We start from the raw sequence: 19,854 nt of genomic DNA, 5'->3' as shown, positions 1-19,854 counted from the left end.
TACGGCAGCTACTCCGCAGGTGAGTATTTTATCTTGGTGATTGTGCGCCTGCAGGTAGGTTAAATGATCATGTAGTTAAAGTCGCGTATTAAAATAATAGTTTACCGGCTTCCCTCCTCCCCTCCATCGAAGCAGAATTTACCGCTGGTAGTGACACAGGTGAAAGAAAGTTGAATCTCATTTCAGCTAAATTTGTTTACTTATATTTTATTTTCAGTGCTCTTGTTTTGCTGGCTTGTTTAATTCGCAATTTAGGGTCTTACTTTTCCTGGTATAATAACCGTGTTTTGTAAGGTATCTGGGAAATGACATCATACGAGAAAACGGAAAAAAATGTGCAGAGGAAAAGTTTCACCTGAGATGAAAACGTTTTTTCTTTTGTAGGCACGTGCACTCCCCAACAGATAAAAAAATAAAAATAAATGCAAACTGAAAATTTACCTCTACCAAACCCCGAACCCACCCCCTCCCACTCTCCGCATTATCATTATCATTGTCATTATCATTATCATGGTTATTATTACATAACGATGGAGGTTAGTTCCTAAAGGAGTCAAAGGAGAGAAATGCTTTTGTTCTTGAACAGGTGACCATCACTGTCGCCGTAACGTCACGTGGTTCAGTCAAGTGCAAAAAAAAAAACAACAAACAAAAACAATTTAGTATAGTTGAAGTGTAATCTTTATTCTTTTTTTGTATTTCATCCTAGCAACCTGGCCTTTCTAATGTTGTTTAGCGACATTATTACATCTGCCAAGAAAGGATAGAGGGGACAGAGAAGGCATCCTCCCTACACACCCTATTCCATAGATAATTGGTCTCGAGTTATTTTTAAGACCACAGATCTAGCTCAAGGGGGATTAGACAACAGCCAATCACATAGCGCGAATGAGTTCCGCGTGGATGACCCACGCTCAGAGCCACGCGTCCTTCACGAATTGAGGCAGAAAAAAATGGCGGAAGACGCGGAGAGCGATATTGCTATTCGTTTTGTCAACGAAAACGACTAAAGAGAGATTTCTGCTAAAGCTGTGTCTGCGAAACGAAAATTAAAAAAGAATCGCCTTTCCTCTCTTGTATAGAGCTAATAGTACAGCAGGGAAATCCTTAACACACTGAATATTTTCTCAGGATCATTTATAGTTGACAGTTTGAAGAGAGCGATTTCTGGTTTGATATTTATTCTTTCATTAGTCTTTTATTATTCAACAAAAATAACACTTGGCGTCCTATAATAATAATAATAATAATAATTTAATAACTTCTAGAGCGCTATTTACATTCACTGATCAACAGCGCTTAACAACTTTAAAAAAAATAAAATAAATTTCAAATTTGTAAAACTAATTACATGTACATGAATATTACTTGCTACTTGCTTTATTGTACAAACGACCGGTTTCAATAGACCGGCGAAATTTCTCATTTTGTTAAAGCACTGAGGTTACGATAACTTCGAGTTAAACTGATTTCACGGGTTGTCAAAGAGTCGAGCGATTCCCTTTTCCCAGGTGAGCGCCGACTCATTTCGCTTCAAAATTCAGAAATGCTCTCGATCTCTTTACGCTTTCATTGCCCTTCGCCCGACATGTTTTGTACGGCGTTAAGTCATGCGAAACCTCCACGAAACATCCACCCAGCGCACGAGGTAACTTTATCCCGATTCTAGAAAATAACTCGAGACGAATTACCTATGGAATAGGGTGTGTATGGGGGATGCCTTCTCTGTCCCCTTTATCCTCTCTCGCATCTGCTGAATATTTACAGTCCAAGTACCAACTATAGAGACAACACCCACTTCGGTTGTCGGTGTAGCTTCGGTGTCATCTCGGAAAGGCTCGGTAAACGCCAGATGGTCGACAGTGGTCCATCCGCTACAGCTTTGGCGATTTTTCTGGCACTTAGAACTGCCTTCCGTTTCCCTGAAACAGACCCGGCACATGTTGAATCCTGGGCTGTACGCCCCGCTTGACTGGATCATCCATCCACTGGTAGGTACATCCACCGCTTTTATTATCGGTATCATCACGGAAAGGGGCCGTCCATGAGGGGCGTGTACTCCAGCCGGTACACGAGCTTCTCACTCCCTGACACTGTTAGCTGCCTTCGGTCTCTCTAAAGCAAAAACGATATTCTTGGTTTGCGGGAATGTAGCCCTTCTTTTCGATTCTCCATCGATACTCGCATCCGTGAGCTCTGTTGTCTGTGTACGGCGATCTACGGCGCGCAGTCGAGTTTTCAGGTTAAAGCCTTCGCATAAGAAGATCACAAAAGCAGCGCGATAGATGCTGGCCTCCGATTGGATACACAAATATTTTTTTTCCTGTCCAATCAGAGTCAAGCATTCAAAAGAGTCGTGGAACCGAAGTGGTCCTTAAAAGTAGCACCCCAGGGGCTCTCTCATTCGTTTCTGAAAACTTTCGCCGCATTTTATCCCGACCCGACTAACCGCCCCTGGGTTTCCAAGGATGGATTAAGTGTAGATCTCTTGCTATAAAAGAAAATGCGGCGTCAATCTTTATAAGTAACTACAGTTTAGTTCTACACCTTTAGGGTTCATCCTTCTAACTATTGGTCACATATAGTTGTGCAAATACACCGTGCGACTGCATGAATAAGTACACAAGAAGTTTAGAGTCTGCTTGCCGTTCGCAATACAGTTACTTTATCCAAATGAATTAAATTTCCATAAATAATCCACACAGGAGGAGAAATCTTGCTCTCCGAGAGTGTCTACAAATCTAACTGCAACGCCACACAATAAGAATTTGATAGATTTACCGATAGTGAACTTGTAAGAAATCAATATAGTTTGTCCGATTCGTCTCCCTAATTCCTTCTTGAATCCAGTGAAAACAGTTTATCGTGATAGGGGGTGTTTTCTCTGCTATAAAAAAAATATAATTAAATAAATAAAAAAATTCGTATTTCATGTTGGACTGAAGTCTCGACTATTTTAGGTTTTTTTTTTTTTTTTCATTTTTATGCCTTCGGTAGTTGAGGTAGCGTTCGCTATCCGTTTTTGCTAAGTGCAATACAGTTATTGATTTTATTTTAAAATAACAAATAAAGATGGCTATCATTTTTTCTCGTTTAATATATTCCGTGAATTATTACTTTACAAAGAACATTAACTTAAATATGAACTGCTTGTAAACGCATCGTGCAACAAATCTCATGAAATCAAGCTGACTTGTAAGGTAAGCACTAGCTCTGCCGCGTCGAAAAGAAAAACAGAGGAACTTAGCAAAAAAGCAGCAAACGCACTGACTGCCAGCAGGAAACGCTTATTCTTTTTTATGGGCCAAAACTTCAAACTTCTTCGCGCCATCCAATTTTTTCGAATATTTGGTACACGAAATGGGGCGAGGCAAAATATCGCAGAGATTCGGAACGCGATTGTATCTTCGGAGAATCAGGAAAATTGTACTTAAGTTGAGTTAAAGTTAATCCAATGACAGCGAAAAAGCACATTTTTGCAATTATTTCGATGTAAAAAAGTAGGATTTTAACATAAAAAAGCAGCTTTCTTACAAAAATACATTTCTGTAAAATTAAATCCGGTGTTTTACAACTATCGTACTTGCAAAAAGGCATGAGGTATTTTACATAAAAAAAGCAGTTTTTCTTTACAATATTATTTGTTTGTAGAAAAAATACTTTTACAATTAAAAACTTTTTAATAAATTACCTTTTTATGCCCAGTTAAGAAAAAAAATGAGTTAATTGCAAGAATGATTAGTTAGAAAAAAAAAGTTTCCATAAAGAAAAAGGTAAATCCAACATATCTGTCCGGCTTCAAAAGAAGTCATTATTTTTCTGTTTTCTTTTTAAATATTGGATTTGCCATGTTATGCTATGCCCAGCTGGGAAAACGTCTACCATCAGTAAATTGACCTTCACAAAAGTTGCGCAATTTACAAAGTGAAGTTTCGTGATAGATACGTTCAGAATATAACTATATCTGATATCTTTCCTGCAGCTTTGCAAAATTGATGAGATCATGTTTTACATTTTAACAAAAACAGATTGCCATCCTCTTCTATCTCTGGATTAAGCCTGTCCACAGCAAGGGAAAAAAGTATTTATTGTAACATAATTTTCAGTTAAAAGTGACTTTACGTGAATAAATTGGTAAGTCTAAAATTGCTGTCACGTTTAATGATAATGAACAAAACAAATGTTTCACCAGAAACTCGAACTCGGATAACTTGAATTTCCCGTTAACTGGAACTAAATTTCTTTTTCCTTGATAAAAAAAACTCGCTGAAATTTACCCCGATAACTCGAATTCTGGTTCTTTGAACTCAACTCAAATGCCATCCCATGAGCTCTTTATGTTGTAGAAAGCCTGGGTAAAAACACTAACTGATTAACACTGTTCAACACTAAAGCAATTTGATTTTTATTGGTGGAAAGAACAGATCACGTTTTATCATTAAAAATGCCTAATCATGTTACCCTTTCTGATGAAATCAGTTACATTTGCATTGCACCAATTACTCTGAAGTGCTGAAAAATCAGTAACTATCGATTTTTAACATGGCAAATTGACTTTTGCCATCGACCCACATAGCCCAAACCCTCGCTAACTCGAACTGTTCTTCGTTTCCCTTCAGAGTTCGAGTTACCGGGGTGCTACTGTATTGGATTTGCCATGTTATGCTATGCCCAGCTGAGAAAACGTCTAGCATCACCCGTACACTGGGCAAAAAAATGGACTTACACAAATTTTGCTCCTTGCAAATATGTCGCAAATATGTAAATATTGAGGAGTAAATGAAGATGGTAAATACATTTGCAGACCAAAACATCTGATGCCCGATATATTTGTACGATTTCAATGTACAAGCGTGTGACGCCGTCACAACCGTCACAACAGAGGGGTAGACTGGACTTGAGCAGATTTGTTACCCATGATGCACTGACGCACAAAGTAATTCTGACTCAAGGAGAATGGCGAAACGTCGTAAGAGTTCAGTTCCTTTTTCTGTTGAAAGTTTAAGGGAAGAGGCCTTCGCCGAAGGAAGAAACGAATTAATTGGATCGAAAATTCTAACCGATATCTCCTCGATTAATCTCGATCAAGTAGAGCATGTGGCTGAAGACGTAAGTGACGCGTCACAAATTCAATATCGCATGTCAGAGAAAATTTATCTGGCATGAGACCAAAAAACAGGGAGTGTGATTAACTAGGCAAATGTGGCATTTACCCTGTTTGCCATATGTTTGCTGCTCAGGATTTATATCTTTGCGACATATTTCCAAGGAGCAAATTTGTGCAAATCCATTTTTTCGTCCCGTGTCAGTAACTTGACCTTCAACAAAGTTGCTCAATGTACAAAGCAAAGTTTCGTGATAGAGACGTTCATAAAACAAAAAATGAGATCTAATACTTTTCCTATAGCTTTGCACAAAATGATGATGAGTTATACTTTCACTTAAAGAACTGATGGTTATCTGTACAGCTGAGGAAAAAAATGATTTATAACAATATAATTTTCAGTTAAAAGTGAGTTTAGATTAAAAAATTGCTAAATCTCAAATTGCTGTCACGTTTCATGATAAAACGAACCAAATGTTTCGCCAGAAAAACACGAAAGAATTTAATCTTAAGTTTTTTTTAAAGTTGCAAAAAAAGGAATGATTAGTAATTTACACGTTTACGTGATGAAAGGTAACTGAAACTTATCATTCTCTTCTGATGGATTAATTATTTTCAAAATTTTCACTGGATTTGCCATGTTGTATGCCAAACTAAGATAAAATTTACTTAGTTCTAAAAACCACGATCAACTGTAATTGAATTTACACAAAAACATCGGTGAATCCATGATCTGTCTCTCCTGATGGAATGATTATTTGCCATGCAAAGGTACTGTAAATGAGCTAAGTAAACGCTAAGGGCGTTTATTTGACAAAAACTGGACAAAACGGATACGGTATGCTTTCGGCGAAAATCCAGTCCATCCGTTTTTCGACACTCGTTAGAAAGCATTTAATGCAGGAAAAAAATTGCTCACAAACTGATCATGAGCACAGAACGGCTTGGAAACTAAAATTTGATAGCATTTTGTTTTGAATAAGGGTATGGGCATGATTTTCAGTTGAATATGCCTAGCGAGCGTAAAAATCGCATCCAGTCTGAGGATTAATGAGAGAGGGAAAATTTTATATATTTAGGCATGACAAAATTCAAGGGAACATTGGTACTTAGAAATAACATCTCATAGGCATGGAAAAAATGGGTTCATGCCCTCGCAGTCCAAAATTGACCCAGCTAAACTTAGGTCCCAGATCTCTCGCCGGGTTGATAATTCATTCCCAGTTTTTGCTCCTCTGGTTTGGCATGCCGGGCATGCCAATGGTGAAGCCACTTGGTTTGGCATGCCCGACATGCCAGGCAAGAAATTGGCATGCCCTGCGAGACTGATTTTGATGTTCGCTTCAGCATCATATCCTGCGAATCACATATAATCGCCAAATATATCTTAAGGAGCTTGAAGTTACAGGTTTCATGCCTGACAATAAATGCAGATTATAACAAAAAAAAGCCATGTTTGTCACAATGTGTGTCACGGGATCGACTGGCAAAACTGAAGACAGAAGCCTGGATTTATAAATAAAAAGCACAACAAAACAACATTATTCATGCATAAAATAGAATACTTAACTTGTAATCAAAGATTAATCCTTTTATTTCAAACCGATACTGACATTTCTGGGTCCAGATTTAAATTTGATCGCGGAAAAGCGTCTTAAACAATAAGATAACAAATCTTCTCAGTATAAACTTATCCATGCTAAAGTTTTATCGCGTCGCAATGTTTCCCGGTCAACAGCATTAAAAGACTGGTGGAAATGAAGCTTACCAGGTCGTTCAAGTCAGTACGAGAGTACGACGTTAATACTGCAAAGACGTTCTGATTTGGTGAATTTGGACTGCCTTCTCAGAGAGATTTTGCTTAGTTTTTCAGTGCGCTCCTTGTCGGCTATGCGAATCTCGCAAACTGTTTTACTCCTTGCTGACGATAGTCCTTTGAGCAACGTCATCTGCGTCATCCGAAGATACCCCGAGCACGCACGAAATCGGCCGAATTTCGCAGAAGTGTTTTCGGATGACGAGGAATCTAGTTTGTTGTAGCGTGGCAGTTGTGGCGTCACGATGTCGTCATGTCTCTTCGCACTTGTTTGTCTTTTTTTTCTGCGGTGCATGGTTGAGATGTTGGTGAATGCTGGACAAGAAATGGATTCTGCGAGAGACTGTAAGTACAAATTTAGTATTAATTTGGTAAAGAAAAAGCCTGAATATCGAACAAATCCCGTGATTTAGCCTTTTGGCATTCGGTTTATCTTGCTGCCTAAGAACTCCGGCATAAGTGGTTGTCAACTCGTTCACTTCGGATTGTTTCTGTTTGTATGTCTTGTAATCTTCTTCTGCTACTAAGAAGACTAGAGAAAACTTCAAAAATAAGAAACCAAAGCTAAAAAAAGTCAGGTCTAATTTTATAGCTCGAGTATAATTATTTTTGGCACCTACAGTCATATTTTTCCACTGTACTGGTAAAGTTACTTATTTTTGCTGCATAGTTTGACTGTTGTTTGAAAGACAATCAAACGGATATTAAAATCACTTTTGGAGACAAAATAAAATATCCGTAAATCAAATGCCAAAATCAGATTTGGATTTCGCTTTAAAAAAATGAACATGCTTCACGTGTCAATGCAAAGTTGTAAACAACTCAATTTCAGCAGTCTGTGAATGTGCGTTTAGGTCCACAAAACTAATTTTTCTCTTGGACATCTCATCCAAGCAAAGACTTAAGGCTTACATTGCTTGTCTACGAGTGTACTACAAAATGCTTTGCTACAGTAAGCCTCTGAGAGGCGATTCTGGTAAATTTGTAGGACGCTAAAATGCAAATAATTCTAAGCTTAAACAACCTGGCTGGGTCCGACTTCTGAATTACAAAATGTTCACGTTTGCCGGCTCTACTTTAAATGAACATGGTTTTTGAAATGATTTTGTACTATTTTAACCCGAAAATTATGATTGGGTTATAAAGCTTTTAAAACGGACGAAAACTAAGCTAATAAACATGTTCAATGTAAAAAACTAAGATTTAGTCGCTTTTTCAACTTTGCTTTGTGGGCCGAAAAATTTACCTTTACGCAAAAAAAAAAGCAAACAATGAGGCTTTTATTCGACATATTTTCTGAGAATTTTATCTCATCAATTTAATGTCACTAGCATTGTTTTCGTATAGGAGTTTTCCTAATTATATGAGCTTTTAATTTCATAATTTTGATACTCTATAAACTTCTCATTTGATAGCCTCACTTTTTTATACACCGATTGAGAAACAAATTCGCTCTCGTTAAATCCTATTTTATGACCTATTTATTAGAACTCTAGGTAACATACGAAATGTTGTAACCGGACAGGCTTTAACCTTTGGTCCTAATTTATTTTTTCTTCGCAACCCCTAATCAGTTGACGGGCCGTGAGAGAATATCGCCACAAAAAGATGCGAAAAAGTTTTCGCTGAGTTTCCTTTACATATTCCGGCTTTATATGGGTCTACACCTTGCCTGCTTAAAAATGAAACTGTTGTTCAATTAAGTGTCAGTCAAACTCGGTATAATCTTGACTTGCAAATCCAAATGCAAAGGTTTATTTCGCAGTAGAAAAGCGTGTAAACATCATCGAACAGCGCAATGTAAATTGGCTAATGTGAAACCACGTTTCTTTCACTTTATTTACCATGTATTTATCTCAATTGCACACTCTTGTGAAATTAGCCTCAGACAATTAGTTGCGACCTTTAACAGACTCAACAAGCCAGTATGAAAATATGTTAAGAGAAGCTGAGCTCTACATGTCCTATTTCTTTTTTTCATATTGCCCTTGCATGTGTTAACATTCCATTTCTTTTTTGTTACAGGTAACTTCCAGACATGACTAGGAGATAATTACTTTTCTAGAGAGCAATTCTTTGATACTGTCAGTTATTACTGACTTACTTTGAGTTAAAGACAAAGAATACAGACACTGGTAATGACATCAAAACATTAATCTCTGGCAAGCCTACAAAACAAGAAAGAGGAACTCAGACTCCTTATCAAAATGTGAAACAAGATAAAAACAGCTTTTCTAACGTAGGGAAAATTGCGTTAGAGAGATTTGTAATTGCAACGTTATATTCAAGCACATTGCATTGTCAAACATCATAATTTACTGAATAATGAACAGTGATTTTGGGGTTTGGCTCAGTTTGTAATGAACTTTGAAAGATATTCTATTACCTTGTATTTTTAAAAGCTTTCATGGAACATAGATGCATTTTATTATACAATGAAAATAGTCTCTGTCTCTCTTTTTACTGATTTCAGTCAATTCCATTTTATTCGCAATGTGAAGTGGGAATCCTATTAAAGACTCATTAAAAGGGGTGAGGAGTTTTTAGCATCCCCTAACAGGTCATCACCATGATGACGCTGTTTTATTACTTCGGCAGAATCCCTCAGGGTTTTACTTCCTTGTGAAAATTAGAGCTTTTGTTATTTAAACTTCGCTGGGACAACCAAATCTATGAAAATGAAAGGAATAGCAATGACGTCATCGTGTAACCGTACATCAAAAGATAAGCACTGTGATCTGTTTAGTTTTTTTTTTTTTAAGCCACGCTTAAAATATCTGTAGATTCAAGGAATTATAACCTGTGCGTTGAGAGCATGCCAGAGACCGATTTTGGCATGCCCGGCATGACCCAGATTATGGCACGCCCGGCATTCCAGAGAATTTAGCATGCCGGGCATGTCAGAAAATTTGGCATGCCCGGCATGCCGGAGATTTTGCTGGGTATGAATTACTTATTACTAGAACCTAGGCTTCTCGCGGCCTGGGTGAGAAGGTCACAGAACCTCAAATCATGCTTACAGGGCATGCGAAATTCTGTTGCATGCCAATTTCAATGCAAAACCACTCTGGGGCCACCCCCTCTATTACCAGTGAGCAAATCATTGACGATAGGCATGGGAAAAATCCTTGCATGCTAACCAACACTGAAAACGTAACAGAAATGTCCTCAATTGCTGAGTCATGCCCTAGGGGAGGCTTTAAAGTACAGAATTTCCTGACATGGATGAGGGAATTTTCCGTAAACAGCATGTGATCATGCCGGCTAGGACGTATTGCCTCCGTATTGCCCCTTTTTACAGCTAGCTAGGCTCATTTTTAGGTTCCATGGCCTGAAATGACGAAAAATTCATGCCCTAAATGTAAAAAGTCTAAAAACGTCCTCGAAATTTTAGTTTCCAAGCCGTTACAGAGTAAAGAAGATAAAAGAGCGCTAGCTACCTCACAGGGTGTCCCAAATGTTCGCCCTTCACTTTACAAGCCTGATTAGACTTGATAGGCAAATAATTTAACCAAAAGTTGTGTCTTTCAATGTTTTTTTTTTTTTTTTTTTTTTAATATTTCATAGTTACTGTGCCATCTTTTGACTCGAATATTCGATTTGTGTACTTTCGCACGAAAGGTGTGCTTGCGCGAGTAAATTTTCTCGCCATATTTTTTTGTATTTTTGTAACCCAAATTGCTCGAACTCCTACAATGTACCTCGTTTTTGTGAATATCACCAAAGATGAACCCTCTCAACGAGAAACACTCAGCTACATAAGAGCATAAGCATGTTTACTTCGATCTACTGGCTTATCGGTTAAAGAAATTACTTTAAAAAAAATGGAAAAATCCGAATGTTGGATTGAAAGATGGTTATCCAGAAACTAAGGTTTTAAAGACAAGAAACGGGGGGAAAGTCCGAAAGTTCGGAATAAAACCGCTCACATAGTTTTTTTGAAAGAAAGTTAGGTACAATAGAGGAAACCCGACGAGGTAGCTGTCACAACAAATGGCAGGTTAAGTTTTGTTTTGTTTCGTTTTTGTTTTATCAACTTTATTGTTCTGAGTCTCTCTAAATAAATAGTTACAGTAACGAAAAAAAAAATAGTTACACTGAACGAAAAAAAAAAAGACCAAAGGGTAAGGTTCAAATGAGACCTGGAGTTCCATGCAGGGCACACCCAACTAAATCAGGAATAAACTTAAGAAATGCTTTAGATATCAAACTATAATTGTTGCCAGTGGCACCCAAAGTTACGTGCAAGACCCCATGAACATGGTTTATCGGGGTAAAAGAGATTTGCTAATTCATCTTTGTACAAGTTAGTTATCCTATTCTTTAAAGTCTTTATGATTAGAAAGTCACTAGGCTGAATTAATTTACATATTTGGTTCCATAATTTAATACAGTTTGGAGCAGGTTCTCTTCATGAAAAGCAACGTTTTGAGACCCCTGAGAGGGCAATGATTAAAAATACCTCCACTCAGTCCGCCAGGCAACGTATAGCTTGCCTTAAGTTTGTAAAGAGGTACAAAAGCCTTGCTGTGGAAAGGGGCCGCGATGATTATCTCTTCCTGGATCAATGAAAGAGGGATGAAAAACGAGCTCCCCTAAAACCGCCTGCATGGGAGGCTAGTAAGGAACGGAATAACATGAAAAAAAGAAGGTGCTCCATTTCGCCATTTCTTTGTATTTAAGAGGTAATTTTCATTGGGAAGGGAGCGTCTGTGAGACATGTGGTCTTTATTAGAGAATGGCGTCTAAAACAAACTTAACGTTGTAGAGGGGGGCGTTTATTTGAGAGGGGGCGTTTATTTGAGAGTGGGCGTTAAATATTAAATCGTTTACGGTATGTCCAGCTGGCAAACCGTGAGCCTAAACTAAAAGCGAGGTAAGCTAAACATTTTCAGCATAAATTTATATGGCATAATAATCAATTGCTGTACGTACTAAGCTTGATGCTGCTTTGAGAAATTGGGCGAATACTTCTGATTGGCTATGTAGAATCTGTTTTAAGGCGCTTTGTGACGAATTTAGTTCTCTTAAAAAGAGAAACGATACGTCCAGAAAGATTACATACTTTAAGACAGAGAAAGATTGCATCGGGAAGAGATTCTTTTGTAAGCGTTTGCTCGTTTGATGATGCGTCATTTGATATGTTAATTAACGTTGCTGTCCTTTTGGTCTCAGAGGTGTCTTCTATCTGCCCATAACGTTTCTCTTTTTGACCGAACTGCGACACGAAATTTACCAAATTCAAACAGTTGGCCGCATGGAACTGCCGCCAACTAATTATAATAATGATTACATAATGATTTACTTTTCTTTCTGCTAATAAAGCCATTTGCACTAAGAGGTCACGTGACATCGTTTTTATGAAAATGAAAGTTATATGATTTTGCCTTCGAAAAACGATTAGTGGGTCATATCTTAAACAAAATAATAGTGATTTGGTTTGTCAAACCCGCACCATTTTCTTAAAATGAGTGAGTTTGTAGCTGGTCACGTGACCAAAATGTGATTTTTAAAATTAGGAATTACATCTTTCAGAACACAAATTTTTGCACTTAAAGTTCAAGGGAAATGTTGAAAAGATGATGTGGTAACATTTACGGCACATCTGAGCGTAACTATCAAATGTTTAACAAGATATGAGCAAAAAGTAGTTTTGGCGGCCATGTTGGAGGGCAAGAGTATGCCCTCCAACATGGCGGCCAATACAAATCATACTGCTTTGTTGAAAAATCAAAGTGCCATAAAATATCTCCCTTAAATGCGTTTCCTCTCAAATTTCGGGTGTAAGATAATTTTTATGTGCTCTGTCAATTTTTGGCATCAGCAAGATTCTAACTCATCGTTTAAAGGAAGCATTGGTCACGTGCAACTGGCCTGTTTCCAAGTGCTTGAGACGCGAGTTACAACTTTTTGTTTCGACTTTGTTGTTTGCATGTATATGGACTAACAGATTAATTGACGTTTTTCAACTTTATAGGAAATAATAAGGCCAACAAGTCATGCCGAGCCAACGCCTATCACCTATTGCCTTTTTAGTCATCACCTGGCTTTCCGGATGTTGGGCTCAAAACGATCTGAGGATTTGCTTCAAAGAAACGGAACAAAGCTCTCAGTGTCTTGAAGGGACATCGCACAGTTGCAGTGGATTTAGTTCCAACCCTGACTGGACTGACTATTTCCGAGATGACACCGATGATCGATCTGGCGGATGCACGTATCAATGGAGAATCGAGAGATATGGCACGATTTCCGCAAATCAAGAATATCGACTCTGCTTTCAAGAGACGGAAGGGAGCTCACAATGTCAGCTAACACGAAGCTCGTGCACCGAATGGAGTTCAAACGCCAATTGGACGGCTCCTTTCCGCGATAATACCGATGACAGGAGTGGCGGTTGCAAATATCAGTGGAAGATTGAGTCACAAGATGCGACCGATGGTAACAAATACGAGGTGTGTCGGATCTGCTTTAAGGAAACGGATGGTAGCTCTCAGTGCCAGTTAAACCGAGAGTCCTGTAGCGGATGGACAACTACCTTTGATCCCATCTGGACCGCACCTTTTCGAGATGACACCGATGATCGTAGCGGAGGTTGCACATACCAGTGGCATCTTGATTGTGCCTCATTGGAAGATTTTCCTTTCTGTCCAAGTGACAAACCATGTTAGTTTCCTTTTTCCTCAATTAATCAAGTTGGCTAAATTGGGTTAAAAGTAGTCGTTTGAGATAGTGTAAGATTTTCATTTGCTAGAAATCTACTGTTGCGACAATATGTTGTAAAGGTGGCTAAACAATAGCAAATAAAACGTCAAATTGTCCTCAACAATCAAGCTCGTGTATGATATTATTACAAAGTCCCCTGTCCTCTTATACAGCTGAAACGTTTTATACCTGTGTGCGAGAAATTTCTTCTGGAACTCGTAAAATAAAAACCAAAAAGAAAAATCGAAATTTCAAGAATACTCGAGGATATTCGTGAATAATTACGAACATTCAATAATCATTGAATGATTCCCATCCTCCACAGGTACTTATAACATGAATGAGTTATTCTGAATGCTTCTTTGTAAATGGCGAGGAATCTACACGTGTTCACTTTCCCGCCCAATTTTTGAAATGCTTACCGTTGAAAACTGTCCAAAAAATCCGAAAGTTGCGCAAGCTGAATTTATCCTTATTATTTTATAAATTAAATAACTAACGATACGTTCCTTCGAGATGATCTGGATCAGGATCAGTTATCTAAGATCACTTGGATCATGGTAGATCAAATGAACCGATGAACCCACTCTATCCACTCACTCATACGTTTATTTGATCTACCATGATCTGAGCGATCTCGAATCACTGATCCTGATCCGGACGCACCCTTAGATAGCAAACGCGTTCTGATAGGCTAAGAGGCGTGTTTGCACGAGAGTATGTTTAACACAGTTGTGACGTCAAGATATTTTGCTCTGCGCGCGCTATTCACGCAAGCAAGAAAGTATCATGGTAGGTTGCCTTGTAAGTAGGCCTCATTATTGCGCGCGGCCAAAGTGTTTCGGGTCACGTGGTCCAAGCGAAAAGTTGAGGCCTAGACAAAAATCCTCAAAAGTGAGACAAAAGTGAGACAGCTCATGCGGTGGTTTTCAAGACCAGTGTTTCGCATGTCAAGCTTAAAACCGCTTAAGGACACAGAGATGGGAAGGGAAAGTTCAAAAGAATGCTCTGTTTTCTTTTTGTGGACAAAGGAAGGCTTCTCTTGACAAAATTATTCTTCACGGCCTATCGGAGGGCTCGGCCTGTTTTGAAACGCAACCAAGCAACAAAGTTTTTGAAGAATTTTCAGGTACAGTTTGTCCTCTCAAGAAAAATACGTCTTCAAAAGGAAATTTATGTATTTGTAAATATTTCATCCTAAAAGTTTTATACATTTTGAGATCAGCTTGAGCGCCCTGATGTGAGATTTGTGTTGAATGATTTTTGCCATCTGCTCAGCCGATTTTACTTACATGATCCGACTGACGAGCCAAGTTTTGTGTCACACGAATTGCTTTTAATAAGGATTAATTTATGGGTTTTTAAATAAAATGTTTCGTGAAATAATTTCTCTATCTGTCGTTGTGTGTTCTTCATTGACTGTAACATTAGCTCAAAATACACTGGACAACAGCCAAGTTGAAATTTTAATGCTTCTCACATTACACGCATCACTGCTGCGAAGGTCGGCGAATTTGTTTAGGATTTTTACTGTTAGGTTCAGTTTTGGGGCACTTTTCGATACGCAGCTAATGAATTTTATTTGAAAGTATTTTTTTCGATGGTTTGCGCTCTAAGTTTAGAGAGGGTCACTAAAGTGCCGTTATTACTGGAAGATTGAAACGGACTACAACTGAAATTTTTGAAACCTTGTTGGAGACCGTGTCATTTGTAACGTTTAGTATACTGCTTAGGAGACATATATGTTTGACACGACACAGTTTTGTTTTGTTTTGTTTTTTCTATTTTAATTTATTATTTCCCAAATTCCATAGCGAGCAAGAACGAGCAGTTGACATTGTAAACAGGCACTAGTTCTTTTTTTTTTTTTTTTCCCTAGGGGTCCTGCTCCAGTGGCAGAATCCGCGAACCAACACTGTTTTGCAGTGCTACGGTTATGAAGTAGCGATATTAACGTTCTTAAGCTAATTGCATACATTGACATAGCTAAAGGGTCTCCTTGTGTAGTTCCTTCTGCAAATTTAAGCTCACTACCACCAACCACAAATAAGCCCAAAGGAACTCGATTAGTGTTGGTTACATAAGTGGCGATCAATGAGCATAGCACTCTGATGTTATTCAGCGCGGCCGCTCTGTTTAGTGTATTGAAGGCGTTTGAGGCGTCAACTAGTAAGGCGTCATCAGTTTCATCGGCTTCAAAGATAATGTTGGTTCCTTGCGCAACTCTAATAATAATAATAATAATAATAATAATAATAATAATAATAATAATAATAATAATAACAATAATAATAACGTAAAAAATGCCAAAGCTGACAAGACCAAGAAGAAATTTGGCATAAAAAACCAAGATAACATGGCAAAACAAAAGAGTCTCTAAAACAAGAAGTCCAGGCCAAAGCGCAGAGTCTAAGGGGATACACCAAAAGGACGAACTTCTTCCGGCAAAACAAGACCTTAAGGGACAAAGCCAAAAAGTTCTACAGAGAGCTGGGAAAAAAAGCTATCATTATCCAGAACCCTCTCTCACTCGTAGACGTCGAGACATTCTGGAGCAAAATCTGGAAGAACAATAAGACCCATATTAAACGATACTGCTCACTGGATTGAAGACCAAGCCAAGGAAAACCAGCATGTCCCAACTCAGGAATGGTCAGACGTCACCACAGAGGAGACCATCGAAGCCATCCACAGGACCAGCAACTGGAAAGCTGCAGGATGCGACGACGTGGCTAACTTCTGGTTCAAACAACTGACCAGCTTACACCCCGAATTAGCCAGTGCCTACAACAATATCCTCAAGAAACGAGAACAGTCTTCAAAGTGGCTAACCGAGGGTGTGACTTTCCTGATACCAAAGTCCGAAGACAGAGAGAACTCCAAAAACTACAGGCCTATCACATGCTTACCGACTATGTACAAGGTCCTGACCTCCGTCATTACGGATGCCGCCGCAGGAGCTATCAGGGGCACCCAACGAGAATATAGCTCAAAACCACTTAAACATGGCTGCATTGTTAAACGAATCTTAGTATTTAAACTTTAGATATAGGCATATTTTTATCCCCTAAAAATTTTTTATCTGTTCGGATTTCCTAGCTGAAAGTCTAGTCATCCGAAAATTATAGGGATCAAAACTGTCTTACCTTTTCGAAAATTTCAGCCAGAAAAAAGGCTCCCGAAAATTCTAGGTGACCTTTTTAGCCAAAGGGTAAAAATCCGTTAAAATGGGCAATTATACCATTTTTTAGATGTTCGAAAATCCTAGGAGAGGCAGGCAAGCAAGAAATTTTACAAAAAATGTTCCGAAAATTCCAGATCTCAAATCGTCTTCCGAACAGATATTTTCCGAAAATTGACGCTGGGTGCCCCTGAGCTATGGCTGCAAAGACCAGCTCCTCATCAACGAAGCCATCCTTGAGGAGGTGAGATCCAAGCGCCGTAATCTCTCCACGACCTGGATCGACTACAAGAAGACCTTCGATAGTGTGCCCCACACCTGGATCGTCAAGAGCCTCGAACTCTACAAGATCTGCTCCACTGTCACCCGCTTTATGCGGGAAAACATAAAGTCGTGGAAGACGATCCTCCACCTAAGCCACGATAAGGGCATGATGACATCCAGACCATGACCATCAAAATCAAAAGAGTCATCTATCAGGGAGACTCGCTGTCACCTCTAGTCTTTTGTCTGGCTCTTGCTCCTCTAAGCTCCCTCCTGAACAAGAGTAACATCGAGCTCGACGTCAACACCATCATCCAGGACTTGGAACAGGAAGGTACCTATAAGTACACCGGAGTCAGCGAGGGAGACGGAGGTCGAGCACTCTCGTGCAGCACTCTCAGATAGAGAGGTCCGGAGGTCCAGCACTCTCAGATAAAAGAGAAAATACGGAAAGAGTACTACCGGAGCTACCGCATGATCCGGATGGTATTCAAGTCTGAGGTGAACTCCGCAAACAAACTGGAAGCCATCAACACCTCGGCATTACCAGTAACTTACAGTTTTAACCCCATAAACTGGACGTTACAAGAGCTGGCCAAACTTGATACAAAGACTAGGAAGTTCCTGACTATGTACAAGATGCACCACCCCAAACCTGACGTGGACAGTCTCTACCCGCCCAGAACTAAAGGAGGTAGAGGGTCATAGAACTGCAGCTTTCCTACAAGTCAACCACTATCGGTCTTGATAATTACCTCTAGGAGACGCAGGACACTCTCCTCCACTTTGTCAAAGACTATAGCCATAGGAAACCCTTGTACTCCCTCAGCAGACAGTCAATAAAGTTCAGTCGGGAGCTGGGAGTGTCTGCAATATCACCTGCAGAGGATGAGGCAAACACCACCTATGCGCGCAGAACAAAGGCCAAGGCCAAACACCAGGGTTGCCAACAGCTCAGGTCCAAGTGGGAATCAAAAGCGCTCCACGGCAAATGCCCACAACGGGTGAAACAGCCTGACGTGGACCAAGAGAAGACCCACAGATGGCTAAAAGCAGCTGGCCTTAAAGCAGAAACCGTGGGCTTTATCATCGCAGCCCAACATCAAAGCCTCCCAACACGCTTGTACCAACACAACATACTCAAGAAGCCTGACGTGGACTCAAAATGTAGACTGTGTGGTCGTTTCGACTAGACCATTGACCACCTGGTCTCTAGCTGCCCTGAACGGGCTAAAACTGAATACATCCACCGCCACAACAAGGTAACTGCACACATGCACTGGAAGATCTCCAAAGAGTTTGGCATTGAGGTGAAGGAAAGATGGTATGAGCATGAACCCAAGACTGTCAACGAGAATGACAGCGTCGCTATTGTGTGGGACATGCCCATCCTCATTGACAGGACCATAGCAGCTAATAGGCCGGACATTGTGCTAAAGAACAAGGAGAATAAAACCTGCCTTGTCATTGACATAACTATACCCCTTGACACCAACACCTCAGTCAAAACCACGGAAAAGCTTATCAAATACAAAGACTTCGAAATCGAGGTTGAGCGAATGTGGGGGCTCAAAACAACAACAGTCCTGGTGGTTATGGGAGCCCTTGGCACCATCAAGAAGGAGATGGAAAACTACTCCAACAAAATCCCTGCAACAACAACATATATACATGTCAACTCCAGAAAATAACTCTCATTTCTACAGCCCACCTTCTCAGGAGGTCCTCTCCATAAAGTAGAAACCCTCTTTTCCTCTTAAAGTCCATGGTTTGGACTCCGATGTTGAGTGAGAAGATCAATCGCAATTACACTAGTATATCTTATGTAACAATAACACAGTGCTTTCAACAAGATTTGAAGCAGGTGACTACCTAAGGTTAGCACCGGGCGGAGCTGACAAAAGGGGCCGAAGACCCTTTTCCCTCTAGGGGGGGACTGGGGACATGCCCCCAGCCCCCCAGAAAATTTTTGAAATCAGGAAGGTCAGAAACGATTTGAGGCAGAATATTAACACCCAAGCTTTCATTATTTTGGCTGGGAAAAATTATTTTGTTGCATGGTGCAAGGCACAGTTAATGAGTGGTGAGATAAAATCTCATGTTATATCATACACATTATCACTTGTGTATACACTACATATGAAGGCACATACTTCACGAGATTTCTTCACGATTCCTCAATTGATATTACTTCTTTTTATACGTCACCGATCTTTATCCGCCATGTTTGCAGACAGCATGGAAACGAAGCTCCATAAATCACAAAGCACGTCATGTAATGTGAGCTGGAGTGTGACCTTTAGTGACGATGATGTTTACGACAACGTGATGTTAAATACGCAAACGGTATAACAACTACTTGTAGCATGTACAGCGATAAAATCGCAGGGGAGTTTCTAAGTCAAACAGATGAATTTGTGGTTCCTTTTTATTTGTTCATAAGCACGTTAACGCAAGAAATATAGCCGGCGATTTTCATGAGAGCACCCGCCGGGAGCCGGGTCTTATTGAAAGGACTGTAATAACAATAATCATAACTATAACAAAATTGTCAAATCTAATTGGTTATCAACTGCCCTGATTTCAGCCTTAATTGGACAGTTTAATAGGACAGTACGCGTCATGCCTAAGTAATTGGACAGTACACACCATCCCGCGCGCGCTTAAATGTTTTGTTTTTTTTTTTTCACTGCTAGCAAAACAAAATTTCGAATTTCTTGTGTTTTGATTTAAAAATAGCCTATTATATCACAAATTTTGTAAAGTTATGCTGACTTGATAACAGAA

The sequence above is a fragment of the Porites lutea genome, chromosome 1 (genome assembly GCF_958299795.1).
Source record: "Porites lutea chromosome 1, jaPorLute2.1, whole genome shotgun sequence".
Lineage (NCBI taxonomy): Eukaryota > Metazoa > Cnidaria > Anthozoa > Scleractinia > Poritidae > Porites > Porites lutea.
The sequence above is the reverse complement of the archived record's forward strand: the minus strand, read 5'-3'. Positions refer to the sequence as shown.